Genomic DNA, 24,041 nt, shown 5'->3' with positions numbered 1-24,041 from the left:
CTCTTTCTGACTGGTAGGTCAGAACAATTCAGCTGATCCCTGTTTAGCTCGGGTTCCTAATCTATGAAATATGAATAGCAATACTGACACTGCTGGATTATTAGAATATTAAGATAATATCTATAAAGTTTGTAAAAGTTAGGTCTCTGTTGCTTGAAAGTGACAGAAAACCAATCAGAAAAGGCTTAAACTAAAAGGAATCACATGATAAAGGGTCCACGAATAAATTCTACTCATATATAGCTGGATTCAGAGTTCAAATCATAGGCTTCCATTTCTGTCTCGCCCCACATTGTGTATGTTGACTTTTGTCATATTCCGTGTGCTAGTAAGATGTTATGGTAGACTGGATCACTAGTCTCAATTTCTTCCACTCCTGTTTCCAATAAAATAATATAGCTATGCCCTTGCAATGGTTTTGTGGTATTTGAAGTGTACTTTCTGCTCTCTTGACTTTGGGCTTAGCACTGTGACTTGCTCTGGCTAATGAATGCTACTGGACTTAATGGCAGCAGAGGCTAGTGCCAAAATGGCTGGTCTTGCCTCATGAGCATCTGTCATTCACCAGCCTATCAGTCAGTAGCTGCTCATCCAAGGAAGGTGAGACACATGACAAGCAGATGTGAACCTAACCTGGAGTCCAGAGTCCAATCCAACCTAGCCCAAGCAAGTCACAGCCAACCTGTTGCCCATGATTGAGAAATAAATGCCTGTTTTTTCAATCCATTGAGTTTGGGGACAATTTATTTTGATGCAGTATTATGGCACCCATGATACACTGACAAAGATGCCAGCAACTCTAAGCCTCCGTGTACTCTAGGTTTGGAATCTAGCAATGAAGAGAGGACTAACTCCCCTACTTCTCAAAATTAGGTCTGGAGGGGCACCTGGGTGGCACAGTTGGTTAAGCATCTGACTCTTGATTTTGGTTCAGGTCATGATCTCACAGTTTGTGGGATCGAGCCCCGCTGTCAGCTCAGAGCCTGTTTAGGATTCTCTCTCTCTTCCTCTCCCACTGACCCTCTCCCCTCTCAAAATAAATAAATTAACTTTAAAAAACAGGTCTACAGAATGAATCTCAGGGGATATTGCTGACCTAATTTCAGTCATGTACCTATTTCTGACCCGGTCACAGTTATAAGGAGGGAACACAGTTCTTTCACTGGTCAGGCCTGGTGATACATTCTCAGTAGGAAAGGGGGCTTTTCTCTGAGAGTGAGGTGAAGGGACACTGGAAAGCCAAAAAAGGAATTCATGCCCACCTAATATCACTATAAATACCTTTCTCCTCTTTTGTCTTTGAACAAACCCTTCTTTAACCCTGGAGTGCTGTGTGTGCTCCTTCTAGTTTCAAGTACATGGCAGGCACAGAAGCCATGTCCACTGGGGCTTGCAGGCAACGACCTTGCAAGAGGTCATGGCCAAGGTGCAAAGCAAACCCATCCAGGAGCTCTTCATTCAAACTGCAATTGTGCTGCTGTTGAGGCTAGGACCGCTGAGCTCCCAAGGCAACTCTGGGGTAGAACAATGGCTGGCTGCAGCAGCTGTGCAGACAACTGGAGACCGGGAATGGGGTGGAGGGGGGGCAGAAACAAGGCAGGTGGTGGCTTTTATCTTTTCCACGCCTGGCAGGGCCCATTACTGACTGGCTCAATATGACAGAGCTAGCTCTGTTTTCCTATTCAGAAGGGAGAAGAAAACTCAACGGGGTAAAGAGACTGCAGCACCAGCTGTATGAAATTAAAAAGGTTTGCTCCTTCCTACCAACTCCAAATGCTATTAGAACTACTGGGTTGTTTACAGGGACTCTATGGCTTCCCAAGCACCCTATTATTTTCATGCTTGCCCCCCACCCAAATTATGTCAGAGGTGTTTTCTTTGTCCTAGGTAATTTACTTGAATGAGCTGTTTACTGTAGGTTGGGGTCTGGATGTTCATTTACTTACACTCTTTAAATTAAAACAAACAGCCATGAGTTTAAACCATTGTTCTTCAGTTTGGAGAAAGGGAGAAGTCTGAATGATTTCTACACAGGACTTCAGTGGTCTTACCTTTTTATTATTATTTTTGTTGTTGTTGCTGTTGTTGTCAAACTTTCACTGTTCTTGATGGTCTGCCATAGTTGACATTGCCCTTATTTAGTTCCCATCTCCCAATTAAAAATTAATGACAACGTATTTTGAAATTCAATCAAGTCATGTGGGTCTGTGGGTTCATGTGGGTAGTAAGTAAGAAAAACTCCAACTCAAAATGGCTCTAATAATAAAAGGAGTTTACTACTCACATAACTGAAATATACAAAGGTGGGATGGGCTGATGATACTGACCAAAAGACTACTTCTTTCCATCTTTTCTCCCTGCCTTATACTTTATATTTCATGCTATTATTGGTCTCTTTGGGGTCATAATATGCCTGCCAACAGCCTAAAGGGCTCTATGTTTCTTCATTCATAACCAGAGATAGAGCCCAGAGTCTGGCAGCGTCTCTGAAGTTCACTTGTTAAAAACACATGACCAACGCTAAGCAAAACACTACATCCAAGGCAATAGGAAATAATAATATGCTTAAACACATTAAGGCCTTCCCTTGAAGCTGAAGATGGTCAATTCAACACAGACCACATGGCTGACATGGACAGAGGTGGATTTCCCAAGCAAATTCCAAGAGATGTTACCACAAAGAAAGCTTCTTCTATGAAGGACTAAGTCATAAGAGAGTTGATGGCTCAAGTACATAATTCAGTAAATAACAGTGTCTGCGCCCTCCTTGAAGTTTACAGCCACACCTTTCCCAACTGCTTTGATGAGACCATGGGCAGTAAAAATAGCAAGAAGAACTTGGGGAAACAAAGAGCCCTGTGTTCATTGCCCATTGCTGAGCCTTACAAGTGTGAGCATACTATACACATTGATTAGATAATTGAAGAAAGGTTTACCTGTTGATATGGGAAAGTTATTATGGCTCTAAAACTACTAATTAAAAAGGCACAATTGACATTTAGTAAAGGAGATTTTCTGTCTCTGTCTCTCCCTCCCTCCCTCTCCCTCCTTCCCTCCTGCCACTCCCTTCCTCCCTCCCTCCTTCTACCTTTCTTCCTCCCATCACATTGGAAATCCATTGCAAGACTTCACAAACGCCAAAAACTACTAACCCCAAATGACACCCTGTCTCAGATCAGAAAGTGGTGTCAACTCAAAGGTGGCAGAGGAATCAGAAGGTCTGTGGACAAACCACACTCACTGCTCTGTCAATCCTCATAAGAGAATACAGGTGAAAGGGCCTGGCCTGAACATTAATCCATTTTGGATCTGTCTGCCACACAAGGAGCTAGTTGTCACTAGCATCAGGCAGCATTGCTTCCTTCTATCTTTATGTGTGGTAGCAGTAGACCACAGCACAGGTTGAGGACGTTGCTCCAAAATAAGTAAATTGAAGCCAGGTTTACTTGATGACTTGGGAGGAAACCCATAAGAGAAACAAACCTAAAAATAGGTATTTAAACTCATTGTACAATTAGGTGTGAACTTTTCCAGGAGCTCCTGAGATCAGCAAGACATTTTCAGACACAGCAGCGGAGTCACTGATGCCTATTAAAAAAATAACAACAACAACACCGTAGGCTAATTTGCTTCCTAGTTTATTTATTTATTATTATTACTATTATTATTTCTATTTATGCTTTCCTTGTGTTATTAAGCTGAAAATATTTAAAAACAAAGCAATGGAAATACAGATAAGTAAATTAATGGATATTTCAAGGACTAATAGGAACAGATATGGTTTTAAGAAATACCCAAACAAAGCATAAATAGAAGGAATGTTCTGTCCCCAGATCTTATGTATATGTGAGTAGCATTATGCTAATCATTATTTAAGTTATTTGTTGTCATCTGGATGCATTTACCCATAGCCTTAAAATTAAATGACCTGTCCTGTACATTTGTTTTAAGAGCGTCTATTAGGGCTCTAATAACTTGGGCCCATAGTTCATTTTTCAAGTAAAGGATAATGTGAAATTATTTAGGCGCTTTCTCCTGCTGTGTGTTTCTGCTACAGAGGAAGAGATGAAGGTGGTTCAGCAGAGATTTTAAGGAAGGTCTTAGAATAACTATCTAAATGGTCGCATGGTGCCCCTAAAATTTTTGACTGGTGCTGATTTTCTAAAAGTTTCTACTTAAAGTAAGGAAGATGGGTAATGCTAATTATTTAGTCCTACAAGTCTTACAAAGCTCACATGTCAAAAACATTTTTTTTATTCTTTTTCCTTTTGCCCTTGCCAATTCTGGCTATCATTGTTGACATGCTCCTCAACAGTGTGGTGAATTTCTGTTTAGGAACATGTTTTTGGATTTACAAATGTTTGAACTCTCCAATTCTGGAATAAAATCAGCATGTGAGCCAGTTTTATAAAGCTGATGTTAAAAAAACAAACAAACAAACAAACAAAGGAAACATAATCTTGCCAATAAAACTGGAACTACGCACTTTATATATTGGGGGGGAGAGAATAAAAGTACTTGCTTCTAAATCGAAATTCTGTTGGAAGTCAGAAGATAAATTTTCAGGAAACAACCTATAGCTAAGCTGAAACAATTTATTCAGTGTAAGAAAAATAGGGGGAGCAGGAAGAGAGATATCTGTGGCTCAAATGGTGGAAAAATTATTTCAAAACATGGTGGGAGGGAGTTTAGTTTATCTTCTGTCTTAAGAGCTTTCAGTTTCTTAAAATCAGTAAACAAGTGTGGCATGATTATAATAAAAACCCAAGAGGGATATATAGTGTCATGCTATACTTGTTCAAGGAAGGACAAAAAATGTTCTCTATAGAAATTTGGGGTCATAATTAATAATTCCTGTAATCAGATCTCTCTCATCTGAGTCCAGAATGGCAAGTGTGAGAAGACGCACACCTGGGGTGATGACGGTTTTTCTTCTCCCCTCCCCTCATTAGCGTGATAAGGTGATCAGAGGGGCCAGAAGGCACTGGAGGAACTTCTAGAATCCCATAGCAATCTTTAGGAAGGTTTTATAAATCTTCTGTAATGTGATGATGACAGGTTTTGCCAAGAATCCTATACGTTTTGGGCTTCTTTGGGGAAGGATCAAATTAAGGGGCATATTTTTAAACTTGCTGTCTTGGTGGAGTGTCTGGAGACCCAGGATCAGCCTGACCTATGTCGTCCCCAGTGGCCCAGGTCAACACCCATAATGAATGGACCAGGATACAGGAAAGCGCAGTACAATTGCTGGACTTTTCCTGAGACAAAGTGCAAAATGCTATGCAACCAGCATTTGCAGCAAGGGACCAGCTGCCTCATATACAATCATGGTTTCATCACAGGCTAGTCTGATCAACCCTAGAGGTTCTCCCGTCTGCCTGAGTGGAGACAGCCAATTACACACCATGACTACATTTTCTGGCAGTCAGACTTCCAAGCTTTCCAACACCTCCACAAAACACAATAGGGAAAAGGAAGGGGAAAAAATCCATCCAGCTATGATATAAAATCTATAAACACTTTTAAAATATATATATAAATATAAATACAGATATCTTAATAAGGTGGAAATGAGCACAATTTATTAAATAAAAAAAGTGCTAAATAAATAACTGCTATCCACCCACTGAAGTACATTTAACGAAGCTGGAATCCCTGTGGTTTATGTGGACTTTCACTATTATATAAAGAGAGAAGTGGTCTTCCTTTTTAAACATCAAAAAACCATTAGCACTTACTTATTTCTACCTAATAATAGAATTATCTGCATGTACATCTGTCTTTCCCGCTAGAGAAATGCCAAGTTTAAAACACTATGTGTTTCAAAGTCCTAACCCCTAATACCTCAGAATGTGACCTTAGTTGGAGACAGAGGCTTACAGATGTAGTAAAAATGAGGTCATTAGGATTCGTCCTAGTCCAATATGATTGGTGTCCTTATAAAAAAATGACAAATGTGGACATAGACACAGACACATACCTAGAGAGAATGTCATGTGGGGATGGGGTACTGGAGTGAGGGATCTACAAGCCAAGTAACACGCAAGAATGGCAACAAACAACCAGAAACTAGGAAGAGGCAAGGGAGGATTTCCATACAAGTTCCATAAGGAACATGGCACTACAGACATCTGGATTTTGGATGTTTGGCCTCCAGGACTATGAGACAAAATTCAGTTGTTGTTATAAGCTGTGATGTTTGTATAACTTTGTTACAACAGCCCTAGGAAATGGATACACACTCCTGAGATGTTCTCCCTTCATAAGAAGTAAAAACTATAATTTAATAGCCACTTACAGTAACAAAATACTTCACTGGATTCTCTGCTTCTCCCTACACTTACCCAGTAGATTTTATTTCCATCAGATCTGTTCAATTTAGCTGCAGGAAAGTCTTCAGCCCCCAACACTGATCCTGTGCAAACAATGTAGTGGCAACTGTTGTCCTTATCCTGGCTTTAAAATGTTTTCATGCTATTTATCACCAACATGACATTTCCTTATTTTTTCTCTACCCCACTAGACCATAAGCCCTATGGGGACAGGGAGATTTATTTTTCTCTTTTGCTCACTGTTGGATTCCAAGTGCCTGTCACAGGGTCTGGCACATGACAGTTCCATAAATGCTTGTTGTGTGGGCTGACTAAACTGATATCTATGTGGGGCACCGTGATAGGATCCACTTTAGGTAGAGAGGGAAGCAAGGTAGAGAAACTCTGTTCTCCAGGGAGGGGTGAGCTGGTTGTTACCCTGCAATAATTACACACATTCCCCTTTATCATAACTCAAAACAGGGAGCCCGGGTGGCTCAGTCGGTTGAGCATCAGTCTTCAGCTCAGGTCATGATCTCACGGCTCAAGAGTTCGAGCCCTGCATCAGGCTCTGTGCTGACAGCTTAGAGCCTGGAGCCTGCTGCAGATTCTGTGTCTCCCTCTCTCTCTGCCCCTCCCCTGCTCATGCTCTGTCTCTGTCTCTCAAAAATAAACATTAAAAAAATAAAATAAAAATAATAACTCAAATCCTCACAGTTCTTTCCTCTTTGGATTAAAGGAAATGCACTGGTCTGGGCATCAAGTAACTGGTTTTAAACCACAGCTTTTCTAACTTGGCCAAGTTAAGAGAAACCTGGCAACAAAAACCTAACAGTTAATGGCACCGTCAGAAAGAAGTGAAAGGAACAACACAGTGGCTAAGCGAGTGTGGGTTTTAGCTAAGACAGAGTTGTGGTTCTTTCACTTATTAGCTATGAAGCATTAGTCACAGCCTTGTTGAGTTTCAATCTCTAACTTATCTGAAAAAGGGGGTCTGGGCAGGAAGTAAAGCATTAAAACTCCTCCTGTTCTACAAAATTGCGACAGGAATTTTGCTGATTGAAGGACAAAGTTCAAGTGGAGATCGAAAAGTGAGTCATGCTATATTTCATTGTTTCTAAGTGAGTCATGCTATGTTTCATTGTTTCTAAGACACACTCTAAAAACAACAATGTAACATCATTTTGAATTTCTATAAAACTCTAAGGAGTCTTACCATTGGTCAGTGAAATATGTTAAAAAACAAACATTTTATTGTAACTGAATACATAACAGCATAATAGCACCTTAACGTATCAATTTTTTCACAGAGACCAAGCCTGTTCACTTGCAGGTAAATCTGACAGGTAGGTAGGTTGACACCCATATCAATCCTACACTTCTAGTGAGCTTTCTTGTACTGCTGAGGACAGACAGCAAAACCCACCAGTTTCTATACTTCTTTGGAGTGAGGATTCTGAATGCAAATTGGGTTTCTCCAATTGGATTTGCCTGCACATGCTCTGGGAAGGAGGAAGGGAGCTCTTGGTTTTGACAGGCAAGCCTCATCCCAGAGTTATCTGGGTTTCTTGAAACATCATTCTGAGAATAGCTTTTTGCTTGGGAGCATTAATAGGCAGTTGTTGTGATGGTGGTGGTAGAAATCTCCTGATCCTCTACTGTCTCGAGCATGTGAAGGAGGTGAGCTCTTCTGGTGGCCTAGTTCCTATGCATTGTTCTGGAACTCATTCTGGGAGGCCCAGGGGAGAACCTCATCTCCCTGCCCCTTTTTGCTAGATCATAAGCACCTAATTGCCTATCTTTCACCCTCCTTACTTAAAATACCTGAAATATCACTATCTGAAATAAGCAAGCCCCTTTTGATATGATGAAATTTCAACAAATTTTGCATAGTTTGTTTACTCTTAAATCAGTCTCTACAGCACACTTTCCTGAATATTTTTCAAACTACTTCTATTTTTAAAAACGGTTTATTTCTGGAGCACCTGGGTGGCTCAGTTGGTTAAGTGTTGGACTTTGGCTCAGGTCCTGACCTTGCAGTTGGTGAATTTGAGCCACACATTGGGCTCTATGCTGACAGTTCAGAGCCTGGAGCCTGCTTCAGATTCTGTGTCTCCCTCTCTCACCACCCCTCCCCAGCTCATGCTCTCTCTCTCTCTCTCTCTCTCTCTCTCTGTCTGTCTCTCTCTCTCTCTCTCAAAAGTAAATAAACATTATTATTTTTTTAAATAGTTTATTTCTTTTCAGAGAGAGAGAGAGAGAGAGTACCCATGCATGTGAGCAGGGGAGGGGCAAAAAGAGGGGTGGTGGAGAGAATCCCAAGTAGGCTCTGTGCTGTCACGCATGAAACTTGATCCCATGACCAATCTTGAGATCATGACCTGAGCCAAAACCAAGAGCCAGGTGCTTAACTTTAATGAGCCATGCAAGTGCACCTAAAGTAAATATTTCAGTCCTGCTTTGTTTTCCTTCTGTTCATTGCACTTTGACTAATATTTCTTTTAGTTTAAGAATCCATTCATTTTCCTCAAACTAGAACCCTTTTCAACCATTCATTCATATCCATTGATATTTCCACGTCATACTTCTCTTTATTCATCATCCTATTTCCTCATTTTCCCTCACATTCTCACATATGTGCGGGATGGACCTGGCATTCTGGCACTTTGCGTCTTGGAACTCCACTCCTACAAGAGGATTAAGCTCTCACTTCAGGTTCTGCATCTCAACCCCTCAGCCCCTGAACAGCTCCTGCTCCCCAGCTGCTTAATTCATCTTCACAGTCCCACATATTATAGATTATTTGCAACTTCATATGGAAGGTGTTTTCTGTTCCATATTTAACATTTAGAGGACCTCATTTAGGTGGTTGATATTCCTCACTAATTACCCAAATAAGACAAGGGATAAATTAAGGAGTGACTCAACGGTCAGATACAAACATTTCCCTAGATGTCAGAGAGCAGGTGTGCATACTTGTAAAAAAAAAAAAGATAGAAAAATCTAGATAGGTAGGTAGGTAGGTAGATAGACAGACAGACAGACAGATAGTTTCTGTTTCTAGTTTTGTTTGCAACTGAAACCTGATCAATACAGTAGGGTCCACTAGCTGAAATTCCAAGTTGTATTTCTTGTACTAACCTCCCTCATAATGCATTATTATTATTTCTAGCCTCTTTAAAGTTGAATGGAGTAGAATTTCATGACAAGGCAATCAGAGCAGAAAATTTTCCTAGTTTTTTTAATGATTTTCCCCTAATCCTCTAAAGGGGTCTTACTTCTTACCCACATCTACTTTGGCAGCACTTTTTTTCAGTTTATTTATTTATCTTGACAGAGAGAGAGAGAGAGAGAGAGAGAGAGAGAGAGAGAGAATGAGTGGAGGAGGGGCAGAGAGAGGGAAAGAGAGAATCCCAAGCTGACTCCACCCCAATAGCATGGAACCAGACTCAGGGCTCCATCCCACAAACCTTAAGATCAAGACCTGAGCCAAAATCAAGATTAGGACACTTAGCCAACTGAGCCACCCAGGCACCCCATTTTGACAACATGTTTTAAAGCAACTGGCTTTTATCAAAATTTTGCAGTATCTTAGATTTTTTCATAGAAACAACTGTCTTCTTGTCCACATAATGTTACATCAATTGGCATAAACAGGTTTGAGGGAAAACTGACTCTTAATAATTGAACATTGTCGTTGGTAGAAGCAAAGTACTCAGCCTTTCTAAAGAGTAGCCAGCCAGCCCAAGAGCAACATGCTACAATCATAACACAGACACTGTACAGAGAGAATAGAAGGCAGGAGATGATAATTTCTCCTGTTAGGAGATGATAATTTCCAAAACTTCCATCGAACCAATCTCACAGTTTGTTTTGTTGTTTTTGTTTATTTGTATGTCTTTAAAAAGAGATGAAAATATTTTTTTTATAAAGCACCTAGTACTATGCCCAGAATAACCATAGGCACTGAATGAATACAACCTCTGTGTTTATGGAAGTGAAGAATTTATGCTAGCGATGATATGTAAGCTCTCTGTATCATAAAAGGTTGTAGTAATTGCATGATTCCAAGTTATTTGATTATTCTAATCAAGTCACAAGAGGCAAAATGAAGCCCTTTAAATCAAATATTATTCAGGGAAGGTCAACATATTATACAATTATCGAACAAAACACTGTACCTCAAATTGGTCCAATAAAGAATTAGCCAGTTACCAGAACAGCCCTTAAGGAATGAAAGTGTGGTTGATAGTGTGGCTTGACTGAAGCAGAGCACAAATTCTGGGCATCTCTGGGGGCTGGGATGGTTCCATAATACAAGAGCTACAAAAGTCTATGAGTAAATTCTAGCCAAAGCTGGGAAAGTACCTAAAGATAGAGGAACTACAGGGTAGGGGATAAAGGAGACAAAGTTCCACTATTGCATCAAAGCAAGCTATAAGCCATGTGAGTGCCACTTTAATGCTAACTAAAGTTTACTCTTTGAAAATTAAAATGTGTGGTATGTGTGAGAGTGCTCCAACAAGAATATTCAATTAAGTAGAACATACCATTCCTTTGCCGTGTGAGATAAGGTGGAGTTTACTGTTCTTACACTCACAAACTCCCACTTGAACAAGTCTGTACACAAGACACTTGGAAGTTCCCAGGAAACAAACAGACGCCTTGGGCTTCTGCAGGTGAATTTAATCATTACCATATTATTACAATGATGAAAGACATGCTAAATTTTGTATTCCTTAAAGCCAACCACGGTTATAGGAAATTCCTGTCTCTTCTTTTCTGTCAGTAAAACATCTGCCATAAGATACTGAAGGGTTTGCTTTTGACAGACGCTTTTCCAACAATTGTTTTTATGCTTGAAGGTTGCTATTTTATTTAGCAAAACAGCCAGGAGGTCTTTGGAGCTTCCCATCTCATTAGTTAAACCGATACTTCATTACATCATTCATATCTAGATTTTTATCACAAATGAATACATTGTTCTTCCATCCATCCATGTTCAAAGAGTGATCCTTAACTCCATACTCTTCACAATATTATAACTTTGGGGGAGACCGCCTAAAGGGAAGTTCTGAAGATATGTAGGGATCAAGCACTCCTCCCAAGTCTACAAAGTTGTATATACCAGAGTGAATGCTGATAAGGTTATTCAGAAAAATGGAGTATTGGGACATTTACTGCCTCTGTTGGTGAATAAAACACATTTAATAGTAAGTAGTTTGAATAATAATCCACTCAGAATTCCCAGAGAAAACAGGTTCCATTATCACAACCAAAGGGCTCTAGAATTGATGACAATTTATTCACTTATGTGCCTTCTCTCTGGCTGCACCATAGTTCCAAGGGGGAAAACAAGTGGCTGTCGCTGTTACTTAATTTGAAGCTAAAGTAAGATTGTCTTCAGTGGCAAAAGAAATAAAATACTATGTAGATAAATGTGTGTGTGTGTGTGTGTGTGTGTGTGTGTGTGTGTAGATAAAAAAGATAGCTAACTAGCTGATAGCATAACCCATGTAGAAGAACTAACTCTGCTTAGTTAAGTGTAAGTAAAGATATGCTTAAAAAGGATGTGGAAACTGTTAATTAATAAGAGATCCCTTGTCATTCTCACACTTCCATGACAGTACTTCCTTTAGAAGTTGACTGTGAGGTTGTTTTATGACTTGTTTTTGCTTCTTGTTACTAGGTTAAAGTGTATCCCAGATAGATGAGACATAGTATTTATAAATTACAAAAAAGCTGGGGGGGGGGGGCTCATTACTTCCCAATTATTTCCTGTGTCCTCAAGAAAAACGTCCGCAAAGCCTCTATCCTCTGAAATTCTACAGTACCAATTGTTCCTACTATATTAGATTTGCTTAATAACTAATGACTTGTTTTCTTCTCCCAGAGCGGGGGCTGCTTTACAACAGAAACCATTTTTGTTCATCTTAGTAACCCTAGTAACTCACACAGGGCATTGGGCCTAGAAGGCTCTTAGTAAATACTATTGTATGAGAGAAAAAATAAATAAATAAATAAATGCGTGTAGTATTTAGTATTATTCCATATCTTTTTATATAAATTGTGTGTCCTATTTCCCCTGAGTATGTTGGAAGGCTGAGGTTCACAGGTCCATACCATAAATAGCCCTCAGAAAGCATTTTTATTTGCCCCATGGTGATAGCAATAGAGTGTGTGTTAGTTTATAACTAGATTGTTTTTTTTAAATTGGAAGATTTCATGGGTTTTGTTGTGTTTTGTTTTTTTGTTTTTTGTTTGTTGTTGTTGTTGTTGTTGTTGTTGTTTTGTTTAGGAGAGAGATATTTCGAGTTTCTTTTGAAAAATAAAGCAGCAGTATGTCGAAATTCCTGCAGGGCTACAATCAGCTGAAACTGAGTAGAGCCTGTACTGTTCAAAAAATTCCAGTTTAATACCACTCCCTAATGTCTTCAGGGCAATAAGGCAAATGATCAGGCTCCATTTATAATGGCATACCCTTTCTTGTTTTTCTTACACCATTACCACTTTGCTCTTTTAGGTTATGTCACTGGTCCCTGTAGGCATTGGAGTTTGCACCACATTAAACCTAGACATATATATATATATTTTTTTTTCCTCCATATTGTGTCTATTAGGCTGTATATGCACAAGAAAATGAGTAAATATTGGTTGATAATGATCATTGATCATAATAATATGAAAAACAACCTGTAAGGTAACATTTCCTAGATATGATCATCACTTTCAAAAAATAAGTCCCACTAGAAAACCCAAATTTTAGATTTTTAAACTTCTCTTTTCAAATTAATTTAGTCAAACTGAAAATAGGCAAAGCATGTTGCATTTTACTACAAGCCAATGAGAAATAAATTTAAATAAATTTAAATAAATGTTAAAACATGATTAAACATGTTGCATTGAACTCTAGATTTGACCATTTGTCCCTAAACATTTCAGAGGAAACCTGGATAAAAGTCCTCTCAGGCCAACAGAAGACAACAAATATGAAAGAGCAGAGTATTGAGCTACTTTCTTCTCTTATCCCTCAGACAGTGGCTCTTAAAATGGAGAAAAATTGAAGGCCCAGATACAGAGTCCCTGAGTAATTGAGTGTTGAGTGAACTGCCCTTGGTCAAAAGCACTTTTAGAGGTGATCTGGTAGTTTATCAAATGAACATTTACTCACTGACAGCTGTAGTACTCAGAATGTTCTGGGTCCTTCTTTTTCCCAAACACCCATTTTCTATTGTTGTTGTGGATTTTTCCTGGCTATCAATCTAATCCTGTCTGTCCAGACCCCACCATTATTCCCCAGATGATAGGTGTAGAGGATTTTGTAATGTACAGCATTTACCAGACTTTTCACATATTCTCATTCTGCAATAATTTTTGCTAGGGTCTGATGAAGGGAATATTGTGGTTTCATACAGTGGACACAAAGTTTGGGATCATTTTGCCATATACAAATTTGTAATCAAAATACAGCCTAAAACAAAAATATTTTTATGAATTATCTATTTTGAAATTATTAAAGTATTATAAGCATGTAGAAAAGCATAGAGAATAATCTATATTTTCAATCAATGTTAAATTTTAATATTTTGTTTGCCATATTGGCTTTGGAAATATTGAAATATAACACACATACAACAAAGTAGACAAATCTTAAGTTTTGTGACTAAGTGAACTTCTACAATATCCTGTATCACCCTCCTAGAACAAATTATAAAGCATCACCAAAATTCCAGAAGCTTTATACCTAGTCCCAATAATTTATAATAGATCTTAATATTTGGAAGTATAAGTCCAACAAATTTGTTCCTTTTAAGACTGTCTTTGCAACTCTAGGCCCCTATATTTAATTATATATAGGTAGATGATATAGATATAGATATAGATATAGATGATATAGATATAGATAGCTATAGACATAGATAGCTATAGCTATAGATAGATCTTAAAACCAACCTGCTATATTACACACACATACACAAAGTTAGTTGCTGAAAATTTTTATTTATTACACTTAATCTAAAGATCAGCTATAATAGAATCAATGTCTTATTTTTGGTCTTTTAATCAATGAACATGGCACATCTCTCCATTGATTTATGACTTAATTTATTTCTCTAAGAAATGTTTTGAAATTTCTATGTAGAGGTCTTGTATATATTTTGTTGGATTCCTAGGAATCTACCTATTCCTAAAAAGTTGATTTTTCTTTATATTTTTTGTTGGCCTGATTTTTGGGCTAGTGTTTTAGTTTTATTTTATTCTTTGACAAATGATAACTATATGTATTTAAGGTGTACTATGTGATTATTTTATATACCTATATGCTGTGAAATGATTACCACAATCAAATTAATTAACATTATATATCACCTCACATAGTTACCATTTGTGTGTGTGCTGAGAGCACTTAAAATTCACTCTTAGCAAACTTCGAGTGTCCATTATAGCAGTGTTAACTATAATCACTATACTTGTATCATATCCCCAGAACTTATAAGTTTGGACCCTTTCACTAATATTTCCCCAATTTCTCCAACCCCATTCCCTGGCAACTACTATTCTACTTTCTGCTTCTATAAGTTTGACTTGTTTAGATTTCACATATGAGGTCAAACAGTATTTCTTTCTCTCTGATTTATTTCATTTAATATAGTTTTCTCCAGGTTAAACCATGTTGTCGCAAATGGCAAGATTTTCTACTTTTTACGGCTGAATAAGATTCCATTATAGATAGATAGATAGATAGATAGATAGAGGTGTACAATTTCTTTACCATTCATCCACTGATGGAAACTTGGGTTGTCTCCACATCTTGGCTATTGTAAGAATGCTACAATGAACATGGGGGTGCAAATATTTCTATGAAATACTGATTTCACTTCCTCTGGATATATACTCAGAAGCTGAATTGCTGGATCATATATCAGTACTATCATTAGTTTTTTTTAGGAATTCTATACTGTTTCTATGATGGCTATATTAATTTACATCCCACACAGTGTATAAGTAAAGATATCTAGTACAATAAAGATACCTACGTGTTTTCTTTGTGGGAAGGCTTTAAATAATAGTTTAAATTTCTTTTAAAAATTATGAGTATTTATATACTTTAAGTCAAAGGAATTTGTGAAGTTAAAATATGTTCAAACATATTAGCATAAAGTTATCCATATATCTTTTTTTTTGTTAAAAATTTTTTGTAAGATTGGTCATGAATGCTGATATTGGTAGAGTGTGCTTTCTTGCTCACTCACTTTCTGCATCAATTACATTAGAGTTTAGCAATCTTATTAATCTTTTAAAGAACTAGTCCTTGTTTCAAAGCTCTCTATAATGTCTTTGTTTTTTATTGCATCAATTTCTTTTATTATCTTTATTACCTTTCTTGTACTTTTGCTTCTTGAGCTAAATACTTAGATCAAGGACTTTCAGCTTTCCCTACTTTCTCACACATGCCGTTCAGGGTGTATAAATTTCCCCCTCAGCACTTGGTTAGCTGCATCTCACAAGGTTTGATATGAGCATTTTAATTGTCATTCATTTCAAAATATTTTCTAATGTCCGTTATGATATTTTAATTCCATAATTATTTAGGTCATTTTTAATTTCTAACTATTTAGGTATTTTTTAATTAAACACATTTTGTTATTAATATTTAGCTTAATTCCAGAGAATATACTCTCTATGAGTTTTCAAAGTCTTACATCCATATGAATTTAACCCTTTGAAATTTAATGAGTTTGACATGACTATTTTAGACGTGACACTCTCTTTTTTTCAATTAATCTATCTTTTGTCTAACTTCTTTTCCATTAAATTGTCTTTTAAAATACTTTAGTACCTCTTATAACTTAGCAAATAATTAATCTCTTAAGTTTTATTTGTAAACATGAATCTATAAGATGGGTAAAATCCAAATAAAAATGATAGCTAGTATTTCATATTTTATCTCTCAAATTATTCTACAACTTAACACTGATTTGTCAAATGTGTTTTGTGTGTACAGTTGACAATTAAGGGTCCATATACAGTATACATTGAAAAGAAAATAAATATTGATATGAAGTCTTAATATTTATTAAGTATTTGGTTCATAATCAGAATTCTCATTTAAAAAAAAAACACAAGTCTGAATCAAAAAGAAATAGTGTTTGGATTACTATTTAGATTCATTGCCTAGAAAGGTTATAATTCTACAGTGGTAAAATAATTGTCAATGGCATTTTTCCACCAAGTTCAGATTATGAGAACCACCCTAGGCAGGATCATGGGAGATACCAATGGGCTTTTTCTTCTCTGCTCCTCCATATCCATTTCCATACTTCTCTGCCCTGCTTTTTGACTAGAAAGAAGTAGGAAGTTGACCCCTATCTACTGTTTCAACTGGCACCCTTACCATCTGGCTTCCAGTTAGGTAAATGCAATGAGAGACCGTAGTAGAATAGGTAGTGGGAAGAGGGGTGAAGAACGTTTTTTGATTTTTGTTTTTTGTTTTTTTTTTTCTCCCCTAACCTACTCTTTCTTCCCTGAGCATGATTTTGACAATGGTTACAACCCTCAAAGGTGAAAACTCCTGTCTGGTATCCCTTCTTCTACTTGCAAAGATCGTAAAACATTTAATTTGTTTTTTTATTCATTCAATTGAGTGTCAACTATGTTTAGTTAGTATGCTAAACCCTAAGAAAAAAATTACATGCATATATGCCGATATACATAGTATATGCATGTGTACATACATGTGCATATATGTATTTGTGTATGCATTTATATGTGTATGAGTATATATATTCCCCTATTTAATTCCTAAAACATTTCTTGGATGGCTTCCCACTATCAGTAGTGAAGATACTCATACCTGATGCCTACTTGAAGATTCAACAAGGATGTATTATTTTTTGAAAATTTATATGCAATTAAACTTTGAAGGCTAAATCATATTTTAATCATGTTGAAAGCCAACTTAAAAAAAAAAAAACTTCTTAAGTGAATTCTGGATCCCTTGATAAAGCAAATAATTCTTTCATAAAGATTAATTCCATCCTAATTTACCTGTTTTCAAAGTTAAAATTTGTGTATTCAGCTTTTCTTTTAGATTTTAAAGTTCAACCTATACAAATAATATATCTTACTAAGCCTTCATTTAAGCTGTCAGTTAAGGAAATAAGTCTTCAATTGTCTGCAGACTAGAACATTTAGTTGTTGTTTTACAGGTGACTTATATTGCTTCATATTTTTTTTTCTTGTTAAATATCACAACATTTATTTTGTATTATCTGGGTAGCATGACAGCAAATCTGTGAAGGTTAGGCACAATGAGAACATGAATTAATTTTAATTTATAATTTTACTATCTCCAACTAGATAGGTGGCAAAATGTTTTTGTGAGACAGGATTTTCTGATCAGTATCACAAACTATAAGGACACATGGAAAATTAAAGCTTATTTATTGCACACAAGCCATATGCTCTCATAGTTGAATATTCACTGGTTGTGATTAAAAGTTTACCCCAAAAGTTTACCCAAAGGGGCATACTTCTATAAAACTGGTGGGTCATTGACCTAAATATGGTAGTAAAGTTCCCTCTCTCATACATTTTTTTTTAAGCTACCATAGCAGATAACATCTGGTTGCATGTAATCTAAATTCATCTGAAATCCCAATGTAAACAAGTTCACCAATAGCAAGGGGCAGTTAAACATTCCACTGGCTTTAGATAATTGAAACCATCTCCAAAAAAATTACCTTCAATTACTGGACTCCAAGAAAGAAGCAGACAGCTCTGGCAAAGTACCAGAAAGAGCCGGTGGGCGTGTGGGGACAGGGGGAGGGTTGAGAGAAAGAGAAAGAGAACACAAAGTCTATTTTCCAGAATACAATGGAAGATCATTAAATATTCTACTGTATTTATAAGATAGGATGGTTAATGTCATGCCCACCCAAAAGATATTTTTAGTGGGAACACAGGATTAGAGCCTAGAAAGCTATTGTCATTTGCTTTTATTTCAGATTCTTGCTTTCAAGCAGTAATATTTCTAAAACATCAGAGGCAGAAGGGTCTTTTTTTAATCTGATTTTCAAAAAAAAAAAATTGAAGAAACTTCACAATTTCCAAGTTTTTAACATTTTAAAAAAATTTCTTGTAGCTTTCAGGCATGCAAGTGAACCATTACTTGTACATATTTAAGTATATAAATTTGGCTTTTAGAATTATAAACTAGATGCATGCCTAAAAACTTACAATTCTCTGGTTTATGGCATATGTTGCATTAAGGGTATTTATTATAGCCTTCTTTTGAAATGGTTATCAAATCATTTTATCCTTTTAGTCTTTTCTATAACATCTAATCTCTGAGAATAGTGGGACAAGATTTGCTCAAATTCTCCTACATCTTAAAGGCTACACGGAGTCAGGGAAAATGTATAATATTATGTTAGATTAATATACTGTAACAATCAACTTGTCAATCTCTATGTCAACCTACTGCATTAGTGTTTTATCAATAATAATAATAATAAGGTTTTGATGGTAACCTGACCCATCTGCAAATAATAAAAATAAAATAATAATAATGATTTTTTGTGCTAGACAATGAAGTCAGCAGACTTCTAGTTGAAATGTCAGGACAATATGCATTTTAACCAGCTTCTAGACAGATACATTACAACACTTAAATTCTAGAAATAGAGACACCACTGTGTTTTATTTACTTTGTGAGCAAGATCATTAGACCAGTTCTGAAACAATGCTGCAAGCTTGCTATGAAGAATATTGCAGATGGGAAATCCATGTTTTAATAAAAGATTTCACTTCAGAAAAGTGATCCCAAAGCCACTTATCCAGAAAGAGAAATACATTATTTTCTCTACCGGGTGGCCTCAAATAAGTTCTAGATATAAAACAACAAGAAGAAACCAAACAAAAAGAAGCATTGACAGCCATATTAACACAGTTCTTACCATAATCTGTGAGTATGTGATATATGCATGTGTTAACGTGTCTGTATCTCCCTCTGCCCTGACCTAGAATGGCAGAGATCATGAATGCTTTGTGCATAGGAGTACATTCTGTATCAACTAAAACACTTAATAGCTTAGTAGGAACTCAGTAAATGTCTTATATATGAATGGATGAATGAGTGAATGGTCACAGTAACCATTTTGATCCAAATAGTCCCAATTTCTTTTATTCACTATGTATTTGTAGATTTGAAGCATTAATTAAAGTAGTGCAAATAGAATAACTGAGTCCCAATCCAGTCCATGCCCAAACAAGTCCAGACTCCATTCCACTGCCAACAAAAATATTTCACCTTACCTTGCCTTTATCCTTTACAGGTCTGTCTACCCTGCAAAAGTCAGCTCTATTTTCAAAAAGAACTTGATTTTCGGTCTGAATAATCCCTTTCTGAAGTGGGCAATGAACAAGTAATAGATTAATAAATTAAACTGAAGACTGAAAATAAGGTAACTTGGTCCTAATCCTAGTCCTGTCTTTTCAGCTGAGAGGCATTAGGAACATTACATCTTTTTAAGCACCACGTTGCTCCTTTGAAAAGTACACAAGCTTAATTCCTAAGGTCTATCTTTAAAGGATGTTTGACAAAAATTCAGGCTTAAATATATTCATTGTGGAGGTTGAGAATTTTCCTTACAGTAACATTTAGTTAGAGTCTACCCAAGAACTGGCTATTTGTTTTTGACGTGTAGGCAGTTTGTTTGTTTGTTTGTTTGTTTGTTTAAATGATGAATGGCATCAGTGATGGTATATGTAGTATCAGTGATGGCATCAGTGATGCCCAGGGTAAGAGACTCCCGTCCATGTACAGCCAGTGAGCAGACATCTGAGGGGAGGGGTGAATAAAACTTTTTTACTTGTTTGTACTGATACCGTTCAAGGTTTGAGATGGATTGGGGAAAGCAGAAGGCATCTGAAATCATTTCCCTTGTTTGGGAGGTGATCAAAAGCAGCAGCAGGCCCAGTCAGCTGTGTACAAGACAAGGAGACACTTTACTATGAACTGCAGAATTTCATAGTGAAACTAAATAAATATGGGGAAAAGGCTAGTCTCACAGAAAGATACAGAATTCTCCCTTGTCTTGATCTCTCTCTTCCTGGCTCTAAAGACTTGGCTACTTTTTAAAACATGTTCATTTACTCAGCTTGTACTTCTATGAACAGTTAGAACATTCTTTTGAGTGCCCCATCAAGAATCTTGAGCAATCTCAAAGACAGATATGTTTCTATGCTCACTTATCCCCCCACCCCCATGATTTAGGGGATCCCAGAGCAAAGCATATGAGTACTGTCAATACCTTTTCATTGAGCTGCTCCCCTCTGGCTCCATCTGAAGGCTGCTAATTAGAGTTCTGGACTATTGAAGTTAACTCTACATATTAAGGTTAAGGAACACTGTTTTCACTTCTTTTGGTCCTTGCTGAAACAAGGGCCTTTTCAGGGTTTTTTTAAGCAAAGGTCCCAGGTCCAGGTAGAGTTGACCCTTTGTCTCCAAAGGTATCTGAATAAAGCAGGCTGGCAAATCTGCCACTTCCAAAATAACCATTCTCAGCTTCTTAACTCAAAGTGTGTCCCTCCTTCTGTAGCACTATTCAAGCTGCATCCTTCCCAAAGTTCTAAATTCACATTTAAAAAAAATCTGTTATCTAGCTCCCACCTATTAACGTTCAGACTGATCATGTTTCCAAAACTCTTTCACTGACACAGGGAAAATGGCCTGTTTCTGAAGCTGGGGATTTATGGTTTCAAGTGAAATCCCAGACCAACTGATGGGTCCCAGGGAAACGATCAGTTTAACTTTCTGTCTCACCTAACCCATCAGCTATGTATCAAAACTGACCCAACCAGAGAATCATTTTAAATCACTGATTTTGGGTTATAGCCAGGACTACAGATCATTAAGATCTCCAGAGAATATCATTCCTTTTAACATTATTAATCAGATCCAAGTCAACATTGAAATGAGTTTCCTTCACCCAGGGGTATTTCTCTATTCTTAAAACATTATCAGGTCAGTCCACTGATTATTCCATTATATGCCATTTTTATATACCATTCCTTCATCCAGAAGAGCAATATATAAAATAACTGGGATTTTTACAAAAAGACTAAATTCTATATGTTACTATAAGATGACTATTTTTTTAAGTTATGTAATTAACACACACACACACACACACACACACACACACACTTATACACATATATACACTACTTTGCAAATACTAAGTAGTCACAGAATGCTTACTGATGAATTCACCTGTATAAGCATTGCTTTTATTTTAATAAATACAATCTTATCTGTTCCTTCTAGACTTTATTATTTTCTACAAATACATATTCCCATGCGAAAACCACAGAATTATTTGTAATAATTTAAATATTAAAGAGTACTTTTAAATGTCCTGAAGAATCCTTGACACAGATGTTTTAAATGAAATTTAAAAAATAAAACTCACATATGATCTCCTGTATTTCATCAGCTCCCTACTAAAGGAGGCTATGTTTGAAAATGAGCTTTGTTAGTTTTCAAGCCAGCATTAATGTTGGATTTGTGGCCTTTAAAAGTGAGCTCCCGAGAAAATGCGCAGTGAAATCCCAGGTGTAGATACTGACAGACCACACAGATATACCAAATCTGTAGTTTTTAGTCTGCAGTGAAATAGATGATATCTTCAAACACAAGCATTACATGAAGCATCAATGTCACTTGAAGACAGATTCCTCCAAGAGCTTCTGAAGAAACCCTTCTTTTTTGGGGGTTTCACAAACACAATCAGTAAGAGAATTAAGTTCATCGAGAGAATTTAAACCCCATTTTGGGCAAGACTTTGGCTGCCTTGCCCTCATTACCATAAACTGAGGGGGCCGAGTATGCTTGATATTTGTAAAGTCTAACTTTTGGAAAATACTCATTGAGACTCTCCACATTAACCCAGATCTTTCCACTTCCAGGCACGGAAGTCACAGGACCCACTTCCCGAAAACAAGTGGAGGAGTTACCTTTCCACCTGTCCTGGCTGCAGAGCTTCACTCTGAAGAATTCCTATTTCCTGAATTCAGACCAGCAATGATTGCTTCAGAAACTTCTGCTCATGAGATGTTACCATGTATCTGACCATGAATGCATCCTATTAAAAACATTTTGAATATTTATATAACTTGTGATCTCATGGAGACTCAAGCACATATCTGCATATAATATATATTCAACACATATTTGCCTAGTGAAACCAGAAAAATCATGAAAAAACTTCTAAATGTGTTTACAGAGTAAACTGAATCCAACAACACATACAACACATTCCACAGCATCATCTCCTTTGGAAATAGCCATTTCAGAGGCTTGAAAACATTCAAGCTTTCTCTGATCAACCTATGTTTTGAAATGCCTTCAGATCTTGTTAACTTATTCTTCAAAACCTCTGGAATAGTGATTTTAAAAATTGCACATTGAAGATCCATTTGATGTTTCAGAACAGTCTGAAAGAATTCAGGGCCAAGTCTAGTGCCAGGACGTATGTGAACAAGTTGTTTAATAATAATGACAGTAACATCAGCAATACTAATACTGGGTAACAAATTTGAATGGTCACTAGTTGCTAAGGACTAGGTTAAGTTCTTCACCTCTGGTCCTCAGAGCAGCCTTATAAACAGGTTTTATTATCATCCCATTGTAAAAATGAGAAAGTCAAGGCCTTAGGAGGTTAAACAATTGCCATAAATTAGGTGTTAGATTTGAGACTCAAAAGTACATCCTTTAGGGGCTCCTGGGTGGCTCAGTCAGTTAAGCATCCGACTTTGGCTCAGGTCATGATCTCACAGTTTGTGGGTTCAAGCCCCCGCATCGGGCTCTGTGCTGACAGCTCAGAGCCTGGAGCCTGTTTCAGATTCTGTGTCTCCCTCTCTAGACTCTGCCCCTCCCCAACTCATGCTCTGTCTCCCTCTGTCTCAAAAATAAATAAACATTAAAAGTACTTCCTTTAACAACTGGAAATACTGCCACTTCTAAGGATTAAAAATGAGGTGGGACAATAAAAGAAAAATTAATGCTTTTCTTATGGCTTTTAAACAGGCCATAGGCAATTCCACAATTCTTTGGAAAATGAAGAATGGAATATTTAACTGCTGGAAGTTAAGGATACTACCTCTTGTTTTTATGCAGGAGTTCTGGATAAATGTGTTGCAGACTCAGTTCACCCTTTAATATAACCATACCATCTAAAAAGGATCATAGGATCCTAAGAAGAACTCAGTGCCAAACCATATTTTACATATTTGCAAGTCATACAAATTTGTGTCTTTGAACAGGGATTTGGTTCTGTGGTCTCCTAAGATCCTGAGGCGTTGATGAGGAGAGAAGTGAGCCTAAAACATCTAGCAGAGGCAGCTTGGCCAGGGTGAGCCTGGATGCTCCCCCGACTTCTCCCTCTTCCTTCCAACCCATCCCCTGCCTCAGAGCAGCTCTACTTTTAGCTGATTTATGTTTCTGTTTGGAATGAGATTTTTTTTAAGGTGTTTGCTGTTTTCAAAGGTTTCTCAGAGCCTTTCCATAAACACCCAAGGTGAAGAATCATTTGTGAAACACGTCCTTTTATTTACCTAAACTTTAGCCTCTTCTGCCAACTTGACTTAAGAGCTCTAGCACTTAGAAAGGCATCTAAGTTATTTGGCTAACATGTGATTTGAATGCTTTGGAAAGATAAAGTCTAT

The 24,041-nt window shown here is 37.1% G+C and overlaps 1 protein-coding gene and 1 long non-coding RNA gene across 2 annotated transcripts in view; one reads left to right on the top strand and one right to left on the bottom strand.

The window, feature by feature from the left end:
- The window catches only part of MACROD2 (mono-ADP ribosylhydrolase 2), a 2,036,271-nt gene that overhangs the window by 978,964 nt on the left and 1,033,266 nt on the right, over positions 1-24,041 (bottom strand). The gene's annotated exons all lie outside the window — the stretch shown is intronic.
- On the top strand, positions 11,306-22,642 carry LOC125936161 (uncharacterized). Its single transcript, XR_007461947.1, has 3 exons — positions 11,306-11,702; positions 19,649-19,777; positions 22,284-22,642. It is a non-coding gene; the product is annotated as an uncharacterized LOC125936161 (long non-coding RNA).

Source organism: Panthera uncia, assembly GCF_023721935.1.
Source record: "Panthera uncia isolate 11264 chromosome A3 unlocalized genomic scaffold, Puncia_PCG_1.0 HiC_scaffold_11, whole genome shotgun sequence".
NCBI lineage: Eukaryota > Metazoa > Chordata > Mammalia > Carnivora > Felidae > Panthera > Panthera uncia.
The sequence above is the reverse complement of the archived record's forward strand: the minus strand, read 5'-3'. Positions and strand labels throughout refer to the sequence as shown.